The 22,797-nt window shown below is 31.0% G+C and overlaps 1 protein-coding gene across 1 annotated transcript in view; it reads left to right on the top strand.

The window, feature by feature from the left end:
- LOC127709107 (adhesion G protein-coupled receptor E2-like) overlaps window positions 1–22,797 on the top strand; it is a 90,317-nt gene that overhangs the window by 706 nt on the left and 66,814 nt on the right. The gene's annotated exons all lie outside the window — the stretch shown is intronic.

Genomic DNA, 22,797 nt, shown 5'->3' with positions numbered 1-22,797 from the left:
TTTGATATGAGCAATAGCCTTGGTCAAACATTTTGGATTATTTAAACCTAGTATCAAGATTTATTGACCTGTTTAAATAGTTTCTGGCAAACAATCTTTTTGAAAAAGCTGTTTCCACTATCTTACCGCCAATAGGAAGATCTAGCTATGTGTTGGTTACAGTACAAACTGGAATTCAATAGGAAGTACAAATCGGAATTCAAATTAGAAATTAAGTAGAAAATGGGTTAATCGGTGATTATTATCGAAGTTAATTTTACAGCAGATACTTTTTCCAAAAGTCTTTCAATCTTAACTAAACATCACAGCATCATAATATTGATGAAATAATTTTCCTTTATAATTTAAAAGCGTTAAATTTACAATATGATATTGTTTTTCTTTATTTTTACTATCAAAACGTTCACAAATGTACCTGTCAAAGAAATGATAGCGGCGATTCTCATTTGCATAGTTATTTGAATAAATATATAATTATCAGGCTTGTCTATTATAACTTATTTTTATGAATAGTTCATTTTAGCAGGTGCTTTATTTTTAGAACTTATGGGTGGGTTTTAGAATCAATCGAATCTCATTTTAAAACGCCATTCAATGAAATTGACTTTAGAATTAAACTTTGACACGACATACTACATATGAATTGGAGTCAAGTCGTAAAATTTTAGTGAAGATAATTTAAAATTGCCTGAATAATATAAAATAATTTACACATCTATACTTTTGTTTGGATCTGTAAATTTGTCAGAACTAAAATTCATATTCATACCAAGCTGAAAATACAGATTATTGTGACTAGAATGCTAACGCTTGGATAGATACAATGAAAAACAGCTCGTTTACATATATAACATGTATAATTTAGTTTTAAAGTGAGCAATAGTCTTGGTCACACATTTTGGATTATTTATATTAAGATTTACGGACCTGTTTAAAACATTGCTGGCAAACAACCTTTTTGAAAAAGCTGTTTCCACTATCTTACTGCCAATAGGAAGATCTAGCTATGTGTTGGTTACAGTACAAATTGGAATTCAATAGGAAGTACAAATCGGAATTACAATTATAAATTTGGTAGAAATTGGGTTATCCGGTGATCATTATCCAATAATTAATTTTACAGCAGAGCCTTTTTCCAATAGTCTTTCAATTTTAACTAATTATCACAGCACCATAATCATAAGTTTATATTCAGAAGACAATTTTGTTAATTTACCAAAAAAACTATTTCCCTGTCAGAACTCTTTTCGTGTTTCAAAGTCAACATTGTTTGGTTATCAAAATATCATAATAAAAATATTAGTAAATACTATTTGCATAAAAAAGAATTTCCCGAAAGTTTATTTGTTTTACCATATTTTGTTTGAAATAACATATAAAAAGTGGATTATATTATCATTTATTTTGTTTATTTCTACTTATCAAATGCACCAGTAAAAATAATAAAACCAGAAGAATGCATAATCATACTTACTTATTGTTGTTTTTTTGTAATATCCTGGTCCATACTAGAAATTTAGTACAATCCAGAGTCCTCCTAGTACAAATCTATATATCCAAATTTTTAAAAATAGATTTTGAAAATTCGAGTTTGTACAATGAGAATTCTGGATCCTTCTGAATTACAATTTGTGCTATAACATATTCCTTTAATGTATCAATATGATATATATTTAGTAGTTTTTCCATAAACAAGAAAGTGCGAAGGTCTATCTGTAAAGTAAGATTAAATATATTACTACTGATGTCTGACAGAATAACGATCAGTGAAAATCTAAAGTTTTGCAAGATAAATTTCGAATCAAGAGACCAAAGAGGTGACCATATCGCACCTTCTCATTTGTCCACAATTCTATAGTTTTCTTCAAAAATAATTACTTTACTAGTCGGGTCGAACACAGGAGCTCTGGCACAAAGCCACCTGGTTCCACACTCTTAAGATAATGGAGTAACTGCTGGATGACCACATTTAACCCTTTTTGTCGTTCCTGATTAATGATTTATTGTTGTTTGCTAAACGCTCAGTGGCAAATATTTCATGTATGTTATCGAGTACAATTAACAATAAAATACAATAGGTAGATCCTGTAATAGAGGTTGAAAGGGATGACGGGCTGGAAATTTGGACTCTTGCCAGAGAGTAAGTGTATATTGGATGAGGCCACCCACGGACCGCTTAAAAGATCTTTACAAGTAGTCTTATCGTACATAGAGCGTCGTAAACTTTCCTACACGAGGCTTCGGATTTTACGTCACATTTCTGACCGTACGTCACTGTATATTTATACATCCCACACAACCAAACGCACGCCCCCGTTGGCAAGCTTTATACTGCAGGTCGGCGGTAGATCAAAAGTGACCATATTTATATTCCCAGGTCATTCCTTAAGGGAACGGGTCTGATAAAGAATTTTCAATTATGGGTATTTGTTGAAATATTATGATTTGTAAAAGGACTTGTACACGTTCTTTTCATATATATATATATTGTAGCAGTGTAATTAATAAATTTACATGCTCTACGTTTAAAACTGCAGTTTCAATATTTCATTACATCATATAAAGTGAAAGAATTCATTAGGTACGTTTATATAAAGGGGAAAGAAAATCTCAAGTTAAGAAACAAAACAGACAGTTAGTTAAGCATATAACACTAAACTGTATATACGGTTGGACGAAACAAACGTTTCACAACTTACAAATGTCTTGTCCATGACAAAACAATTTCAAAAATAGAGAGATGAAAGAGGAGGGCATAATAAATTTAGTTTGATACTCTAGTCTAAGAGAACATGATTTATAAATTAGTTGTAATTGTCTTTTAACTAAAGTTCAGTAACTGCACTTTGTGTCTATTGTTTTATGTAACTTGTTTTTGCTCCAAGTGCCGATCTTTTGATTTGGGCCAATTGCAACTAATTTTTCCAGTTTTACCAATGCTGTGCTGTTTCACCATTGTTCCAGGTTCGGGGAGGAATGAGCGCTCACAAGCATCTTTTTAATGTGACTTTCCTATGTCTGGAGATTGTAGTTCAGTGATTCCCGTTGGTTCATGTATGTCATATGTATTTTTCGTAACTTCTTTAGTAATACATTAAACCGTTAGGGTTCTCGTCTGAATTGTTGTACATTTTTCATGTCGGGGCCTTTTATAGCCGACGAAGCTATAAAGTTATTGTCTTATTGTTGAAGGCCGTACGGTAGTCTATATGTGCTTAAATTTCATTTGAACTCTGTTGGAAAGTTGTATCATTGGCAATCTTAATACATCTCCTTATTTTTGTATTACAAAAAACCTCCAACCTACAGGCGTTGAAGAAACAGATAATTTGTTTTTTTTCCTTAATTTGACGTTTTAGAAACAGGACGGTAGATTTTGTTAAATATGATGCCTAATTTTAAAACGCCAACACACAATACTTGGTCACACAAACAATACTGGAAACGTCAGTTAATGATACAAATCTTTTCTTTTATAAATAACTTGATTCTCATCATTGCTTAAAAGATCACGAAATCGTACTATCCCACCCGAAACAAATATCATAGCTGATTATCGCTTTGATAGTATTTTTATTTACAGTACCCATAGTTTTATTATTACTTAATGAAAGAGACCTCTCTTTACTGAACCGGTCAATAGGTCGGGTATACTTGCTTAATTTAGCACACTAGATTTATGTTCCCGCCAGCATAATTGTTTGTTAACATAATCCTTTTTTAGTTTCACCAGTTGAGGGTCTTTGACCAATCAGTTGAATGAGTTGCAATGCATGACGGACTACTACGTGTTTAAAATTTGCTTGAACAGGTGTTTTTTAATGACATACAATGCAATTTTTCACAGCTGATTGCAGGAAAAATGTTCCATCTTTCTTGTTGTGTGATTAGATTTACAACCCATGAGATACAGTTTTAATTCTATGGTCAGATTAACGGAAAATGCTTCTGTCCTAACAAAAATGTGTTGAAAATACTTGAACCATAGCAATATTGTATTTTATTAATTACACAAGTCATTCGTTATCGAGACAGCAACCAAAAATCCTAAAAAATAACTAGTTGTACTTGCATTCAGACTTTGCAAACGGGAGGAGGCTCTTGAACATTTCGTTTTATTCGTAAAATAGGGACAGAATAATGTCGAATATTCGTAAAATGCACCCGTCCGACAAATCTTTATTTTTTTGTATTAAACCTATTTCCGTCACCGCAGATGTCAATTAAACGTAATGAAATGCCATTGTCCCAAACCTTAAAGCAAGGTGCTGCACAACCTCAGAAATTATCAGAAAATGTTATCTAGTATTACGACATGCACTAAACATTGCAGTACCATTGTTGTACAGTAAATACTTATTGTCTCTGTAATTGTTTAATTAGTTTATGATAATATACTTTCAGTCATCCTCAATTGTTGTTTGTTCGAGTCCTGTATATATAACTTTGTTTTGAAAAAGGCCAAACACCACAAACACGGTTTCTCTTCTTTTTATCATGTTACTCATTCCTTTAAAATATTTGAGCTGATCTGAAGAGTTCAAAAGAGTTTTACTGGATAATGAGCCCTTCGTTATTTAATTTCATATGAAATGAATGCACGGGTACAGTGCATACCAATAGACAAAACCTGTTCTTTACTACTTTTACAAGACGAAAAAATTGTCGAATGCTAAAGCAGATAAAAAATTTTTTTTTTAAATCTAAGCATGCAAATTGTATATTACTCTTTATTGACTACATGTAGTAAATTATATCGAGAACAGAATCAAATATGAAATTCCGAAATACAATACATAATGAAACTTTTCAACAAAAAGAAAACCCGTAGTCGCCCACGAAGCATTGTGATTCGTTGTCTCGTTTGATCAATTTATGTTCAAGGAATTTGGGAATTTACTATACAAATGTATTATAACTTCAGAACGTTTGTGGTCTTGACCTGTTTAAAGAATCGTTTCTGATACGTGTGTTCATGATAATTGTGTTGCCTACATGCTACCTTCGTATTTACTCACTAACAGATACTAATTAATATATACTAAATAAAATCTTACTAAAACGATGTTCTGCTTTTGAACAAACACCTAGACAATATGATGGACTCATGGATTTTTACTACATTCTTATGAGCACCCTCACCTAGTAACCTTGATCAGTGAAATGAAGAGATGAAAATTAAATATCAGAGTGTAAAATAAAAATCAACTAAAAATCATTTAAATCTAATAATATCTACAAAATTTTAGCAAATTTATGCGCAAGACAATGATTTTATGAAAAGAAGGGGACAATGTTTTTCAGCAGAATACCGATTTGTCGAGTACAGTCATTTAAGTATTCAATACTCGTTGACATCTCTTCTTAATACAGAAGCTGAGTAATATGTAACAAAAGTTTAAGACGAACAAACGAGCTCACAAACAAGGTGATTACAGTATACCACTTGTTCTTTAAGTTGGGTATACAATTTAAAATGTGACAGTTCAAGCTTATTATTATTTACAATGTTTATGTTTTCTTGTGCATTTGATTACCAAAAATGCACACTTTATGTGCAAATATTCTTGATAAAAAACTTCCATTTACATATGTTTATGACGTTGACAATGCGTTTCCGTAGAGTTTTATTTATGGCGTTATTAAGACAACAGGTTCGCGGAATTTTTACGTGGTTCGTTCCAAATTAAACAATGATGGTTTTTCCCCTAAATATTTCATTTTGAACAATTTTAGGATTTGCAGTATATGAAGAAATACAAATGTATTATAACGTCAGAACGTCAGAACAAAGCGTCGCTTTCTACCTGTTTGTAAGCCTTGTACAAATAAAATTTATAATTCGATACAATGTATGATTATACTACATGTTCTAAATGTATCAAAAAGCCATGTTTTAGTCAAAGAAAAAGAAATCTTATCGATTTTCGTACATGTAGTTGCTATCGTCTTGAAATCTAGCTTTATCCATATAAGTTGATTCTAACAGGTTAAATAGATTGTACAATATTGTAAAAAACACAATGTACAAGAATATAAGGGTCTGAAAAACTCCCTTGGATATATCTTGTGCCGAATGCATTATTGTCAATAATTTAGTCTTATTATGAATCCTGGACTCTTAAAATATCTTTATGGATTGAGATAACAATTGTTTAATTCAATGGGACACCACAGTGGGACGATGATAATAAGCAATGTGTTATCCGATATAGCAGTATCTATATTGAGTTCATTTACCCTTACATAGACGGTCATTATAACCTATTGGAGGGAAAGACGTTTACAACGTTAATTGACAAAGCTTTTAAAAGAGACAGATCTAAGTACTGACTAGTATGGTTAGAATTTTACTACCTGATAAATGGTGTTTTGGGACGTAAAATGTTTCAGGCTTTTAAAAAAATGGACAATTGTTTTATATTTATCAATATCTGAACGTGTTAATGTTAGCATTGATTCTCATACATTGTATGCATAGTGATCTGCATGCATGATTGCTTATCAAGCTTGTCGTATTTAGGTTTACCCAAATCTAATGAATGGTTCATTTTACCTGGTGCTTTTGGGAATTTAAGAGGGCGATTTGAGGGCCTGATGAGTTTACCAATATTATTTGACCTAAGAATTACATTCGATACGATTTACAGTATTTCTTATCCATAAGAGTGAAGTTATAAAAACTTAATAGTATTTTAATATCAAAATCCTTAATAATATAAAATAATTTCAGCTTTATATTAACTTATTTCTTTTTATTTAAATTTGTTAGAACTTATATATATATAAACGCATTATATATACAGAATGTATTTTCAGCCTTGTATCACCTTCACTGCTGGTGATCCGATGGATAAAATCTGTTGTAGAGTCGTCACTGGTTCAGACGTACTTATATACATATATATACCAAGCAAATGAATGTATGTTTAAAACAGAAGTATTATGTAAAGAATTAAAACAAAAATCATGAATAAAATTCTTGCTAGTTCTTTTCTCATCTTGGAACAAATATTTCACAAATGGCAAAATTTGGGGAACTTTTTTAATTTGCATAGCGGCAATATTGCCTCATCATGACGACAGCCATTGCAATAGGATTGTACATGCCCTAAAATAAAAATGCAAATATGCTAATTCCTTAGTCGCATATAGGTGAATTGTACATATTTCTTGCCTTCGGTTCGTATTCAAATGAACATTGTCTACTTTGAAAACTTTAAAGCGCAACTGTAGTATAATTGCTATATAAAATAACTAAAAATCGTAAAAAAACAAGATTCAAAATAGAAATAAAGTTACAGTTACACAAGTTCAGAGATTGTTCATGATTTTCCCGCATATAAGGAACACCTTGCAGTTGGCATTTTTAGGTTATACTCTTCTATCTCATCTGCGGTCGAGTTTTCAGCGAAATTCTTTAAAACATGATGATTTCAATAGTAAATAGTCATTGTTTTTGCATTATACCTTAGATTTGCACAACATATTTGGTAATATCCGCCAAAGGAAGTTTTCAAAAACACATTAGTTTTAGATCCAAGAGGGGACAAGACTGGAACATCCGCAAATTTTATATAATTTATATTTTTAATCTACAACTAATGGAAGTAATTTCATCAAAAGGGTCAAAGTCCCCTGGTGCAAATGATATGAAGAAAGTACCTAGGATTTTGCCATTTGATAATATCATATATATAATAAAAGATATATAGGGTTCATTCGTGTATAGGGGAAATACAATTTCAAATTGACGAACAATTAGTTATATGGGTCATTTTCAAAATCCGTCCATATTCTTGTACGACTGGCCTGTGAGGAAAATACGGCTTTATCATCATTTGAATTTTGGTGTCCTGCATAGTGCAACGTAAGTTCTACTACTTGCAGAAGAAAAATAAGGCATAGGTTCGGTGATTTTCCTGAAAATCGTGCTCAAAGCTCTAAAATGACCCCAAACTGCAAGTCCCAACTCCAAAAATGCCAAACATCCTATCAAAATAGACATCTTTATATTTAACCAAATCTTACAATTTTCTGTTTTAAGATAGAAAATACAATGTAGATTGATATTATAATTAAAGGTTTTAAATAGTAGTTGGCTATGGTTTCAGATTTATCTTAATGTTTTATAGTGTACTTGATATTTTGTCAACTACATAACGAAAACGTTTTTGCTTGCTATGATATAAATTCTGACACCACTTTTTTTATCTAGAAAGTGCCTCAGCACTAACTCTACATATCATAATAGTAATGGAAGCATTAAAAGATAACTCTGTAAATGGTATCAACAATTATTGGCATTTAAGGAAGTAAAGGTAGCCCAGTAGTTTTTAACTTGTCCACTTGGTATCGGGATTTTTTTTCAAGATAACAATGGAACATCACTTCCGTATCTATATCATTATAATCAATGTTCTGTGTTTTATAGAAAAAAGCACAGTATTTGTGATATTGAAGTATCAGTGGTATTAAAAAATGCCCCAAAGTGTGAATATGTCCACTACATAACGGTCAACTACATAACAATTGGCCTAATTTTGTTATGTAGTGGATATTTTTGTTATGTAGTTGACAATATTGTTATGTAGGTGACAAAAAGCAAAAGTCAAAATCGTACGTTGAACACTGTAACAACTGAAGTAATTAGAAAAAAATAAATTTATCTTATTATACTTATGGAAAAGGTCATCATTTATTAATACTTAACATTGAGATATCAATATAAATGCTATCGTTATGTAGTTGACAAATTCCGTAATTTCTGTTTTCATTAAAACTGCATATTTTAGATTATGTTCATATAAATTATTAAGAGTTCATTTGAAAATTTAAAATTGAATTGATTTGATAAAAATATTTTCCCAGTTTATATCTAAAATATGAACGGAAATTGAAAACGACCCATATATAAATATCAATAACAAATGACCTGTCCATTAAAAGCACATCAATAAACTATACTATAGAAACAAATAAACTAAATTGTTTAGAATGCATTTAACGATACTATTTGTACATATTTTTGAACAAATAAGAGTCATTTTTAAAAACAGAGACGAAAGAGTAGGGACAAACACATTTTAGAAAATAAAATCTATCTAGTCTGCTGAACTTCCTGAAAACAGGTCCGATGATTCTGAAAAATGTGTCAACTAATTTTAAATAAGTACAGTTGCCAACGACCAAACAAACAAAATTCTGAACGGTACACATGTACTTTAAGATACAAGTATTTTCTTTTGTCAAAAGAAATGTCTTTCTTGAAAGATCACGCAAACATACCTATCCTACTGAAAGCAAATATCATAGCTGAATAATTATTGCTTAGGTTTTATTTTTTAAAACTGTACCAATACATATTTATACTATACTATATTTAGCAATGACAATTGTTTAAACATTATATTCTGAAATTGGAAAAACCAAATAGTAGGGGATTTTTGGTATGCTTATATTACGCAGATAAAATATAAAGAAACAATTAAACAAGTTACCTCATTTATTTAAATTAAAATTGAATAATCTGAAGCAGACCATTCTTTACTGATTTATTTAAAGCTTTGATTCTAGTACATGTATTTATAAAAAAAAATATGTTTCTTACATTCTGTCTCCTAATTTGTCTAATCTAATTATTAAAGACATAGCTAAAGATATACCCAAAGACATGCAAAAAGAGGTTCTTGCTTCGAGCAAGCACGTAGACACTTTACTTGAGACAGCACTGGATAATAAATTCTAAATAAAAGTATAGCATACATAATTTGTACTGCTTGCCAACTGCCACAATTCGACGGCAGGTCTAGTAATCACTCGGTCTGACATTCCGTCCGTTCGATTTTAAATAGGTACAGTTGCTAACGATTTAACAATCAATGCTTAAAACGGTATTTAATGAAACAACTATTTCTTTTGTTTATAATATAATTCTAATCATTCTGTCTAAAGAAATGTCTTCCTTGAAAGGTCACGCAAATATAACTTTTCTGCTGGAAGCAAATATCATAGCTGATTATCGCTTTGGTTGTATTTCATTTACTTTACCCATATTTTAGTTTTTAATATTTTGTTAAATGCTATGTCAGATAATCTATATTTAGATAATTGTTTAAACCTTTTATTCTTACATTGGAAGAACAAAAATGCAGGTGATTAGTACTATGATTATATTTCCTAAATTAGATATAATGAAAACAAAAATAAAAAAGTAATTAATTTAAAAGAAAATGTGATAATCTGAAAGAGACCACTCTTAACAATTCGTTTAAAACATTCGAATCCGATACATGTATTTATAAAATTATGCTGCGTACATGCTACCTCTCATACTTTAATCTAATCACAAAAGCCAGATTAGTATATTTCTAAAGACATTCAGAAACCGAAGTTATCTCTTTGAACAATCACATAGAAGTTTTACCACGAGGCAGCTCCGGATACTAATTTCCAAAAGAAAAGTAATCAGACGTTACTTTTACCTGCGTTGCCAACGCATTCAAAGGATAAAACAGGTCCAGTAACCAACCACGCTGTCTGTCGTGCTGTCCGAACGTCCATTTGAAAGGCAGACAACTTTCGTAAACCTGTTTTAAGCTTTTATACAAAGAAATGATTTTATATCAGATCTGCAGCTTGATAATGTTAAAGTGTAGCATGTAAGAAATATTCTATCGCCCGTGAAGCTACTTCCAGTTTGTCAATAGTTTGAAATTGTGAAGCTCCATTGTACAAAGAAAATGTTGGTCAAACTTTTCTTGGCTTCTCTGGAAGCAATTAATTTGATATCTGGTGTGGATCTTGATCATTTTGAGATGTTAAGTGTTGCACGTTTCACATCAGTCTTGTACCCACTACCTTTTGGCCGATAGTTTCAAATCTTTGACGCAGAATAAGAACCGGTATTGTTCTTGTAAAAATTATTATTGCGTGCTATATAATTATGATCAATTGCTGTTCGTATTGTTTGTTGCCTGTTTACTGAAGCAAGTCACATTCGACAAAATACAATACTATAGTAACAAATATGCAGAATCGTTTAAAATGCATGTAGCGATACTACTTGTACCTATTTTTGAACAAATAAGAGTGTGAAGAATAAGTCATTTAAAAAAAAAAAAATGAAAGACGGAGGAGTTAGGCATTACAAATTGTAGGAAAAAAAAACTTTGATCTAGTTGCCAACCATCGAACTTTTGGAAACAGTAATGACAATTTGGAAAACATGTCACCTAGTTTTAAATAGGTACAGTTGCCAACGACCAAACAAACAATATTTGGAACTTTACTGTAGTTAATGATACAAATATGTTCTTTTGTTAATATCATGATTCTAATCATTATGTCTGAAGAAATGTCTTCTCTGAAAGATCACGCAAACATACCTTTATTACAGGCAGCAAATATCATATTATATATGATTATTGTTTTCATTGCATTTTATTTATTGTACCCTTATGTTTTAGTGTTATGCCATGGCATATAATCCTATATTTAGCGATAACAATAGTTTAAATGTTTGTTTCTAATCTTTGAAAAACCAAACAGTAGGCTTATGCAGATTAAATATCATCAACAAAATTGAAAATGTAATTTCAATAATTATAATAAAATGTAAATAGCTTCAACAGGCCATTTGTTACTGAATCGTTAAAAGGTCCTATTTAAATACATGTATTTATAACAATTATGTTGCTTACATGCTACTTCCGATTTTCCAAACGTATTATAAAACTTGCAGATTAACATACAAATGTATTCGAAAGACATGCAAAAAACGAAATACTGTTTTTCAACAAACACATAGCCATCGTTGTCAACGACGCTAATGGCGAAATCGGAAATTTTACAACAATCATTGTACAGGGAAAACGTTCATTAGACTTTTCTTGGATTCTCTGAAAGCCAATAATTTTATATTTTGTGTCAAACTTCTTAATGTTGTGTAATAGTGTTAATACTTTTAAAATATGTCTGTCTTGAAGCTACTTCCCTTTTGTTTGCAGTTCAAGCAAGGCGTCACGTCGCTTGACTAAACAGAGAAAAACATTAATTATGTATATTACTTGATTTATTGCAAGCTACTGGGCGGGACTTTTTAATTAGAGCACTTCTATCTGTAAACAGGTATTATGGGACAAATTCATCAATGAAGTGTCCAGTGAAGTTTAAATGTTTGACGCATGTTCAGACCCGGTATTGGTCTTGTAAAAGATATTATAGTTTGCTAAATAATTGTAACCATTCATTTAATTTACCGCCTTTAAAATCAAACATGTCACCAATCGATTGATTTTCAAGTTTTAACATATAGACAAAGCTCGAGTTTTGTCTATGTTAAAACATGCAAATCCATCGAAGATAGTAATAAACTATGTGTTATCTTAACAGTTTCAAATCTTGGATGCATGACTACTACACAGCCGCATACAATGATTTGCAATATGAAATAAATACCTATTCAATCAAACCGTCATAGTTTTAATTTTTTATTAGATTACAATTTAAATTTAAAGGCAACATTCTTCAATTATGGTTAGTACCTTAATGTACCAATATATAAAACGAAAATAAAAACGTTATAGAATAATGACATAAGCATAATCAAATGTTGCAACTGCCGTTGATTTAGTTATACTTTCATATTTCCACAATTTTAAAATGTGACAACTTTTGATATGTTTTTAAATTCCGTTTAACAAGAAAATCAACGACTGTGTCTTGCTAATTAATTTGCGATTATACATAATTATAGTGTTAACATATTCTAACCGGATCAATGACCTTAACTGGACACTTCATTGATGAATTTGTCCCATAATACCTGTCTACAGATAGAAGTGTTCTAATTAAAAAGTCTCGCCCAGTAGCTTGCAATTAATCAAGTAATAGACATAATAAATGTTTTTCTCTGTTAAGTCAAGCGACGTGACGCCTTGCTTGAACTGCAAATAGTAACATCATCCCATAACATTAATACATAAAAAAGATTAAAACTGATTAGGTGTTGGTTGCTTAACGTCCAGTTGCAAATATTTTACAAATGTTCGTGACGATAAAAAATTAACAATACTTCACACGCATGACATGGGTAGGTTCTTCAAACAAGGCCAACCGTACTGAAGTACGGGATTTTCGAATGCCATTAGAAATTCACGGTATTAAGGATAGAATCTGAAATTTTTCCTTGCAACAAGCTACTTCCAGACACCTCAAAGAGTTGTTGCGAGGTGTTCTAGGCGTGGCCATAGTGTGTAATTCTACTCGCGGGTTCACTATTCTTATTCCGGCCGGTTATGATGTTTACAACATGAAGTAGCGAATAGTTTCCTTTAAACAGTTTCCTCTGTAACAGTTTGGGATTGAACCAGGAAGCTCTGGCACAAATCAACTGACACTTAACACTGCGATAAGATAGTTCGGGTTCACTCACGGACTGGTAAAGCAACAATCATGGTAAACAAATCGAGCTCTGCAGTTACAGATCTGTATTTATACATCCCATAAATCAAAACGAGCGCCACTTGTATGCATTATTTTGACTGGCAGATCATGGATGATCCTTTTTAACCTTTTGGGTCGACTCTGATTAGTATAATTTAAAGATCCAGCTTTTCAAGACCAATTCATATGCCAGTTCCTTACATATCTAGCAATCAATGGTTTTATTACATCATATGAAATAAAAGGATGCATAAGGAAGATGTGTATCCAGAGTAGAGAAAATTTCTGATTTAGAATAAAAACCAGACATAAATCATTTAAGCATATTACATGAAACTATAAATTAAAATTGAACACGTGCTCCACAGCTTACAGATATCCACAGAGAAGTAATTTTGAGAAAATAGAGACGCAGGAAACAGTGTGTGTGTGTTTGTGGAGGGGGGGAGGGGTGATAAATTTAAGAATAACTTCAGTTCCAGTCGTGGACGAATCAGATAAATTATTTATTGTTTTACTGAATTTGATGTTGAACTTTCTAGAAACAGGCAGATTATTTTTTTGTAAAATATGCTGACTAATTAAAGATAGGTACAGTTGCCAACGACCCAAACTAACAATATTTTAAAGGTTAGTTAATGATACAAATCTTTTCTTTAATTAATAATACGATTCTCAATATTGCTAACAAAGACCATGACACATACCTAACCCATTGGAAACAAATATCATAGCTGATTATGGCTTTGATAGTATTCTATTTACTGAAGCCATAGTTTTTCTATAGATATGTATGTTATCATTGGAACACAAACCATAGTCAGTCTAACAAAAAAATTGTTGCCCACCTTGATCTTAGAAATATTAATCTTATGTGAGAATTTTTTATCACTAATCTTTAGATTAATGCAATGCCATATAATCTACATTAAGCATCATAAATTGTTTACATATTTTTTTCTAAAATTGAAAAAAAAATAAACACGAGGTGATCTGTGTTATTTTTAAATTAACACAGAAAAGTTATTATGAAAAAGAAGGGAAAGTTAACACCTTCACTAGTAAACCAATTTAGATATCAAACGGAAATTTAGATATTAATATCTCTTAAATGACCTAGCAATAAATTGTTAAATCATTTTCAGTTTGTTGCAAGTTACCTGTTCACTTCAACAACATACTTAATTTTCTGAAAAGCTACTTAATAGAACTGAATTGAGTGCAAGGCAATTGTCTGAAGAGTACTGAATTAACTGCAATTTAAAATTGACTTAGGAACTGAAACCCCACTCTGTACTGAATCGTTTAAAGATTTGACCATTATACATTGTATATTCATAGATGAAAATTGTATTGATTACCTGCTTACTCACCTTTTAACAACCTTAAATACCCAAACTAAGGTATCACTAAAGACAAGTACAAAAACAAGGTTTTTGACTTCAAACCAGAAAAAACAAATGTGTTGGGCCCTATATTTTCATAAGTATCAATCCTTATCATATCAGCTTCGATCAGTGAATAAAAAAATGTATCAGAGCTTAAAAAAAGAGCAGCATAAAATAAACAAATTCTCAAAACATCCTTAAAATATAAACAAATTTATACAAAATAAAATTATTTTTTTTAAAAGACGGAAGCAAACCGATTAGTCGAGTTGAGTTTCGTTTATATATTCAATACTCGTTGACATCCCTATTTATTATAGAAGCTGAGTAATATGTAAAGACACCGTTTTAGACGGACAAATGGAGCGACAAACAAAGAGGCAATAGCGTAACACTGACTTTGTTGGGTTTGATATGTTCAATGTTACAAGTCCAGCTTACTAGTATTATTATTTACAACGTTTATGTTTTCTTGTGCCTTTTATAATAAAATGCATACTATTAGAAGTAGCGAAATATTCCCGATAAAAAGCTTTCTTTTACTTATGACAGCTCTTGGTACTAAATTGTAAAAAAGGATATTATGTGGATTTTGAAAATTGTTATTAGCTTGCTTATACATTCAGATTGCCAATTTTTGAGTCAAATATGATCCTTATCAATGCATTTGAGGCATGTCGAAATTTAACATATAGACAATTCGCAGGTATGAAATACAAGTACATGAAATCAAAATACTCTTATGCATTTTCATGTATCAAAAATCAATGTTTTATTCAAAGGTCGTACCTGATTTTCGAACAGGTAGTTGCTATCATCTTCAAACTTATCTGTATCTAAATTAGTTATAACTTACACCTTGAATAAAAAACACAATGTACAAGAGTATGTGGATCTGAACAACTTCATTGGACATATATTGTGAACGAATGTATTATTTAAATAAAAATAAGTCTGATCACAAATCCTGGACTCTTAAAATATCTGTATAAATTAAGTAAACAATAAGTTGCTTCAACATAAAAACCGTGGGACAATACTCATTCAATGTGTTTCATAAAATATAGAAGTATCTATATCATGTGTCTTGAGTGCAATTACTCCTGCATATTATCAATTTCATTTCAACTGATCGGGAAGAGCTATGTTTAATTTGCATTAGGACTGTTTATTTGAAGACGTGTGTGATAAAAATGATTGACTGAATTATAATCACCTATCAGTGTCACAAAACAGCAATACAAATGATATCGTCGTGTGAATCTTATAATGATGTATTTCCAATTTGGTAATAGTGGTAAAAATTTAAACTAAAGTTTAATAGCTCATAACCCTAAATATTTGACCGAGACATACAAAGTTTTATAGGAATAGAATTAACGTACATGAAGAGTAATTCGATTGTTTTTTTTAATAGACAAGCAAATTAGACAAATAAAGCATCCACGTTTTGGGGAATAGAACATTTCATTACAAACAATGTAGTTTTTGAAATTTATCCTCATATTTCCATTGGAGATAGACCATGGATGTTTTTAACTTTGTAATTCCTAATTATGTACTGCTTGATTTGCTAAGAATGGCTCATGGGTTGAGTGTAAACCATGCAAGCCATTTAATAATATACTAAGATAATTTTGAGAACTGTTAATTAACAGCAAAAGTACATGTGAAATAGTGGAGATACAACACTATGAAAATAATTTCTATGAACTAACGAGATAAAAAAAACATAATATACAATTGAAGTGCAGAGACTCGTAGAGTGGAGAAATCTCGAATTATAATTGTAAAGGGAGTTAGGCCATTGCACTAGGGTCTCAAATATATAGCTATGTTCAATTTTATGAAAAGTGGACACATAACCTATAAGATTCATATGACAATATATGTATGATGAGTGAAAGTGACAATGATTTAATTTCAATTGTATCAATTCAAATGTCTGTGATATATAGAAAATGTAGAATATAAAAAAGTTTCAACTAATATGTTTTATATGTTAATCTAAATGTTATAAAAGGTAGGGAAACGATAAAAATCATAAGAGATAATAAGATGGTAAAACAAATTATAAACCACCCAAAAAGGAGAGTGTGACCATCTGAATAACTCATGACACTTTTTTTTTTTATGTTTTTAAATGCAGTCATACAAAAAAATCAACGACTGTGTCTCATTGTTCACTATGCGATCATACATAATTATAGATTTAACATATTCGTACCGGATCAATTACCATAACTGGACACTTCATATGAACTTATCCCCAAACACCTGTCTATGGACGTGGTTTATAATTAGTAAAGCAGTAAAGCCCCGTCCAGTCACTTGAAATAAATCAAGTAATAGACAGTCATTATAAATCAATAGAAGGAAAAACGTTACCCACTTACAAAGCCTCTAAAAGAGACAGATCTAAGTACTGACAAGTGTGCTGTGAATTTTACTACTTTAAACATGAAGTTAAGAGTTGTTAAATGTTAAAGGCTTTCAACAATTGCTGCTGGCGGTGTAAAATTGAAATACTGACTGTAGAAATTGAATCAATTTATCAGCAAAATGCTGAATTTAGCAATTTAAACAAGGTCATTTTTTGAATAATATGCTATTCCGTTCCGTTCGTTTGAATAGTCGAGCGTTTTATTATGCGATATTGGATGGACTTCCCCCTTTATGAATTTACTTTTGAGATATAGGTATATATTCAAACGTTTTGGTCGAGACGGATAATTGATTGGTTTTTGTGTGCTTAATATACAGTGGCAACTATTTTGTGCATGTTCCGCACAAGAATAGATAAACTAAACATATATTAGGTAGATCATGTAAAAGTGGTAGACCGGCATGAAGGGCGGACAAGATGGACTTTCACTGGGAAAGAGGGAATATTGAATTAGGACCGGCGTTTAATCTCGCAACAGGCCACATTCAAGGTTCTTAATGTACAGAGAGGGTGAAAGTTTTCTAACCCCAGGCATCGGATTTAACGTCCCCATTTTGACCCGACGTGGCTGTGTAGTCAAACATTCCTCACATTCCCCACTTTTGCAAATCTCATGCTAAAAAAATCAATAGGGAACACATTTCTATACTACAATCACACTTGGTGTGCGGGCCCGATTACGAATTTTCAATTATGGAAAATGACTTGATGACGTTATTTTTTGTACATACATCTTAGCAGTGTAGTTGATAAATGTACACGCTGTACGTTTAAAACCAAAGCATTTTGTGAAATTTAATCGATTAAATTTATGCAAATTCTCCACTTTTTTTGGAACCAACATTTCATTATATCATATTAAATGAGGAAATAATAGGTTACATGCGCGTAAGTTCTAGGTAATTGATACGAGGAAAGATGAAAAGTTACTTTCACTGTAAATTGCATACATGTAAGTATGACCCTTAAGAGTGTAAAAAATTAAGCGTTTTTTAATTGAATTTTCTTTGACTTTTTTAACCATCTATTTATTTATTGTAACATGATAAATGAAGTAAAGTTAGAATTATGGTAAAAGCATTTCTACATGGTCATAATTGAAAACTTACGAAACACAATATGTCGACTTTGAAGTATAACTTCAAGAAATATAAAAAAAACCAACTGTTAAACAATAAGACGACTGTTTTAAATTCCAAGGCATTTGTGGTAGTGAACCTTCCTTTTTTTACTATTGGTGTATAAATTCATTTTTTTTTTATATTTCAAATTATACTTAGTTACTTGTATTTATTGTTTTCTTACTCTTATTAATATCATCTTAACATAACAGGTTATGAAGCATAAGTTAGAATTTAGCGCGAATATCTTATTGTTATTGTAAGATCGTATAAATAGAAACTAGGATTTCAGTAAATTACTTGTGCTGCTTTTGGTTAAGAGAACGAGCTGTTCGTTTTCAGGAAGAAAGATAAATGGTCTAAATACTCATTTGGATTACCCGTTAATAACCAAACGAGCATATACTTATATGTTCCATTAATACACGTATCATCGGACCATACGAGTTGAAGCATAAAGTCATGACCATACTCGTATGGTCCAGAACACATATATAAGGGAGCGAAAGTCTAGAAATTAAGAAAAAATTCAGACAAACAGTTATCCAGGAATATTCAGTAAAAACTAAATAACAAGGGGATATGACACAAGTTTTACAACTTACAAATGACTCATGATTTAAAAAGATATCAATATATTATGATATAGAACAAACAAAAAACGCGAAGTTGTTTAGAACGCATGTAACGATACTATATGTACATATTTTTGAACAAAGAAAGAAGGCGACGATTGGGTCATTTTAAAAAGAGAGACGAAGAAAGAGGGGACATAACACATTTTGGGATAAGAAAAAAAAACTTCAACCTGGTCGTCGCCCTTTCTAGAAACAAAACGAACGATTTTCATAGATATGTGACCTCATTTTAAAATAGGTTAATTTGCCAACGAACAAACAACCAATCCTTGAAACGGTAGTTAATGATACAACTGTTTTCTTTCATTAATAATATGATTATAATAATACTGTCCAAAGAAAAGTCTTTCTGGAGAGGTCAAGCAAACAAACCTGTCTTACTAAAAGCAAATGTCATAGCTGATTATATTGCTTTTCGTTGTTTTTATTAACCAATATTCTATCACTAATAATGGCAGATAATCTATATATCAATATAGTATACTACAGTTACAAATACATAGAAGTGATTAGAATGCATGTAACTATACTATTTGTACTTATTTGTGAACAAATTAGAGGACGACGAATAAGTCATAATTAATAAAAGAGACCAAGGAGGAGGAGTTAAACACATTTTAGAGAAAAACTTCTATCAAGTATTCGATCGTTGGACTTCTTAGAAACAGGAAGGGAGGTGTTTTGTAACATGTCACCTAATTTGAAATATGTATAGTTGCCAACGACCAAACAAACAATAGTTGACATGGCAGTTAAGGTTACAAATCTGTTGAATTAAACGATTCTAATCGTTCTTTCTAAATAATTTTCTTGCTTGATATATCACGCAAAGGAAAGCAAATATGATCATAGCTGATTATTGCTTTGATTGTATTTTATTTACTGTGCCCATATTCTTATTAGTAATGGTTATGGAATATCATCTCTATCAAGCATAGAGAATTGTTTAATCTTTTCATTCTAAAATTTGAAAAACCAAACAGTAGGTGATTTGTGGTTTGCTTATGTTACGCAGAATAGATATAATAAAAGTTTATATTATAATTTAAAAGAAAATGTAATTGGCAAAAACAGACCACTCTTTACTAAATCATTTAAAGCTTGGACTCCGGGGGGTGTCAATATACCATGGCTAAGTAAATTTTTCTAAACATCTTTTCCAGCATGATAAATACCTATCAACTACTTATTGGAGTATTATAACTATGTAAAGGAGTTAGAATAGCTAGAATTTTTGAAATTGGAGGTGTATAGTAGAGGGTTCAATATACTATGGCAGGGGGGCAAAATACCATGGTTAAGTAAAATTTTCCAAACATCTTTTCCGCTACTTATTGGAGTAATATAACTATGTAAAGGAGTTAGAATAGTTATATTTTTTGAAATTGGAGGTGTATAGTAGAGGGTTCAATATACCATAGCAGGGGGGGGGGGGGGGGGGGGGTTGTTGTTAAAAATACCATGGCTAAATAAAATTTTCAAAACACCTTTTCAAGCAGGTTTAATAAATACCAACTACTTATTGTAGTATTATAACGATGTGAAGGAATTAGAATAGCTAGAATTTTTGAAATTGGAGGTGTATAGGGGGGTCAATATACCATGGCAATGGGGTCAAAATACCATGGCGAAGTAAAATTACAAAACATCTTTTCCAGGATGTTATATACATATCAACTACTTACTTACTTTCCATAGTAATAATACTCCAATAAGTTATTGGTATGTATTTAACATAATGGGAAAGATGTTTGGAAAATTTTACTTAGCCATGGTATTTTGACCCCCCTGCCATGGTATATTGAATCCCCTCCTATACGCCTCCAATTAAAAAAAAATTGCTTTTCCAACTCCTTTACATGTTTATATTTATTATACTCCAATTAGTAGATGGTATGTATTAAACATGCTCATAAAGATGTATGGGAAATTTTACTTAGCCATTGTACTTTGACCCCCCTGCCATGGTATATTGAACCCCCTACTATACACCTCCAATTAAAAAAAATATAGCTATTATAACTCCTTTACATAGTAATAATACTACAATAAATAGTTGGTATATATTAAACATGCTTTAAAAGACGTTTCAAAATTTTTTTTTAGCCATGGTATTTTGATCCCCCTGCCATGGTATATTGAACAACCTCCTATACACCACAAATTTCAAAAAATCATATCTGTTCAAACTATTTTACATAGTTATAATGCTGTAACTAGTATTTGGTATATCTGTCACACGTTGGAAGAGCTATTTTAACAATTTTAATTAACCTTGGTATTTTGAACCCCTGCCATGGTAAATTGAACCCCCTTGTCTATACACCTCCTATTCAAAAATCGAATTATTTCAAACTGCTTTTCAAAGTTTTAATACTCTAATAAATATATGGTATATATAAAACATGTTGAAAAAGATGTTTTGACTATTTTACTGAGCCATGGTAATTTGACCCCCACCCTCCCCCCCTTTTTTTACCATGAAAAATTTAATTCCTTTTATATGTTAGGATTCCAAATAATCAAAACATTTATGCTAAATTGTTTAGTTACAATGCTTCAAGTATTTTTAATGAAATTATGTTGGTAAAGACTTCAGCTCACTTATACCAAGCCATTGTATTTTTGTTTTTACCTACCATGAAAATTGATCTGACCTCCCCTTTTTGTATGTTTAATTTTCAACCTACAATAAGCTTTAAAATAATGTTTAATGTACTAATAATTATTTAGAATGAAAAAAAAACAGGGGGCAGGTCAATTTACCATGGGGGTGGGGGGTGGGGTGGGGGGTAACTTTTCCATACAAGGGGGAGGGGGGGTTCAATTTACCATAGCGGTATTTTGACCCCGGGGTCAATTTTCCATGGGGTTCAAAATACCATATGACATCGGTATTTATCTTGTACAAATTACAATAGCGTCCTATATAACTGTCATCAATCACTGTTCATTTTGTTTGCCGCCTGTAATATAAAACATGTCACAATCGACATATCTAAATACTATACTATAGTTACAAATACGCAGAATCGTTTAGAATGCATGTCACGATATTATTTTTACACATGTTGGAACAAATACGAGGGTAACAAAAAAGTCATTTATATTAATAGAGACGAAGGAGAAGGGTATAACAGATTTTTCACCAAAAAAAAAAAAAAAAAAAAAAAACACAAAACGTCTATCTAGTCGTCGAACATCGAACTTTCTGGAAACAGGACTGACGATTTTGTAAAACATGTCTCCTAATTCTAAATATTTAAGCTATAGGTGCCAACGATTAAACAATCAATGCTTCAGACGATATTTGATTAAATAACTATTTTCTTTTGTTTATAATGTGATTTTAATCGTTCTGTCTTAAGAAATGTCTTTCATGAAAGATCACGCAAACATACCTATCCTACTGGAAACAAATACCATAGCTGAGTATTATATATATTGTAGCCATTTTTTAATTTTAATATTTTGTTAAATGCTATGTCAGATTATCTATGTTTAGCTATGACAATTGTTAAAATCTTTTATTTCTACATTGGAAAAAACAAAAATCAGATGATTTGTTGAGCATTGCTTATATTTCATAAATTAGATATAATGAAAATAAAATGAAAAAGTAATGTAAGTAATTTAAAAGAAAATGTGATTATCTGAAACAAAGTAAAATAACAAAAATACTGAACTCCAAGGGAAATTCAAAGCGGAAAGTCCTTTATAAAAGGGCAAAATCAAAAGCTCAAACACATCTAACGAAT

This window comes from Mytilus californianus, unplaced genomic scaffold (genome assembly GCF_021869535.1).
Source record: "Mytilus californianus isolate M0D057914Y unplaced genomic scaffold, xbMytCali1.0.p SCAF_7, whole genome shotgun sequence".
Classification (NCBI taxonomy): domain Eukaryota; kingdom Metazoa; phylum Mollusca; class Bivalvia; order Mytilida; family Mytilidae; genus Mytilus; species Mytilus californianus.
The sequence above is the reverse complement of the archived record's forward strand: the minus strand, read 5'-3'. Positions and strand labels throughout refer to the sequence as shown.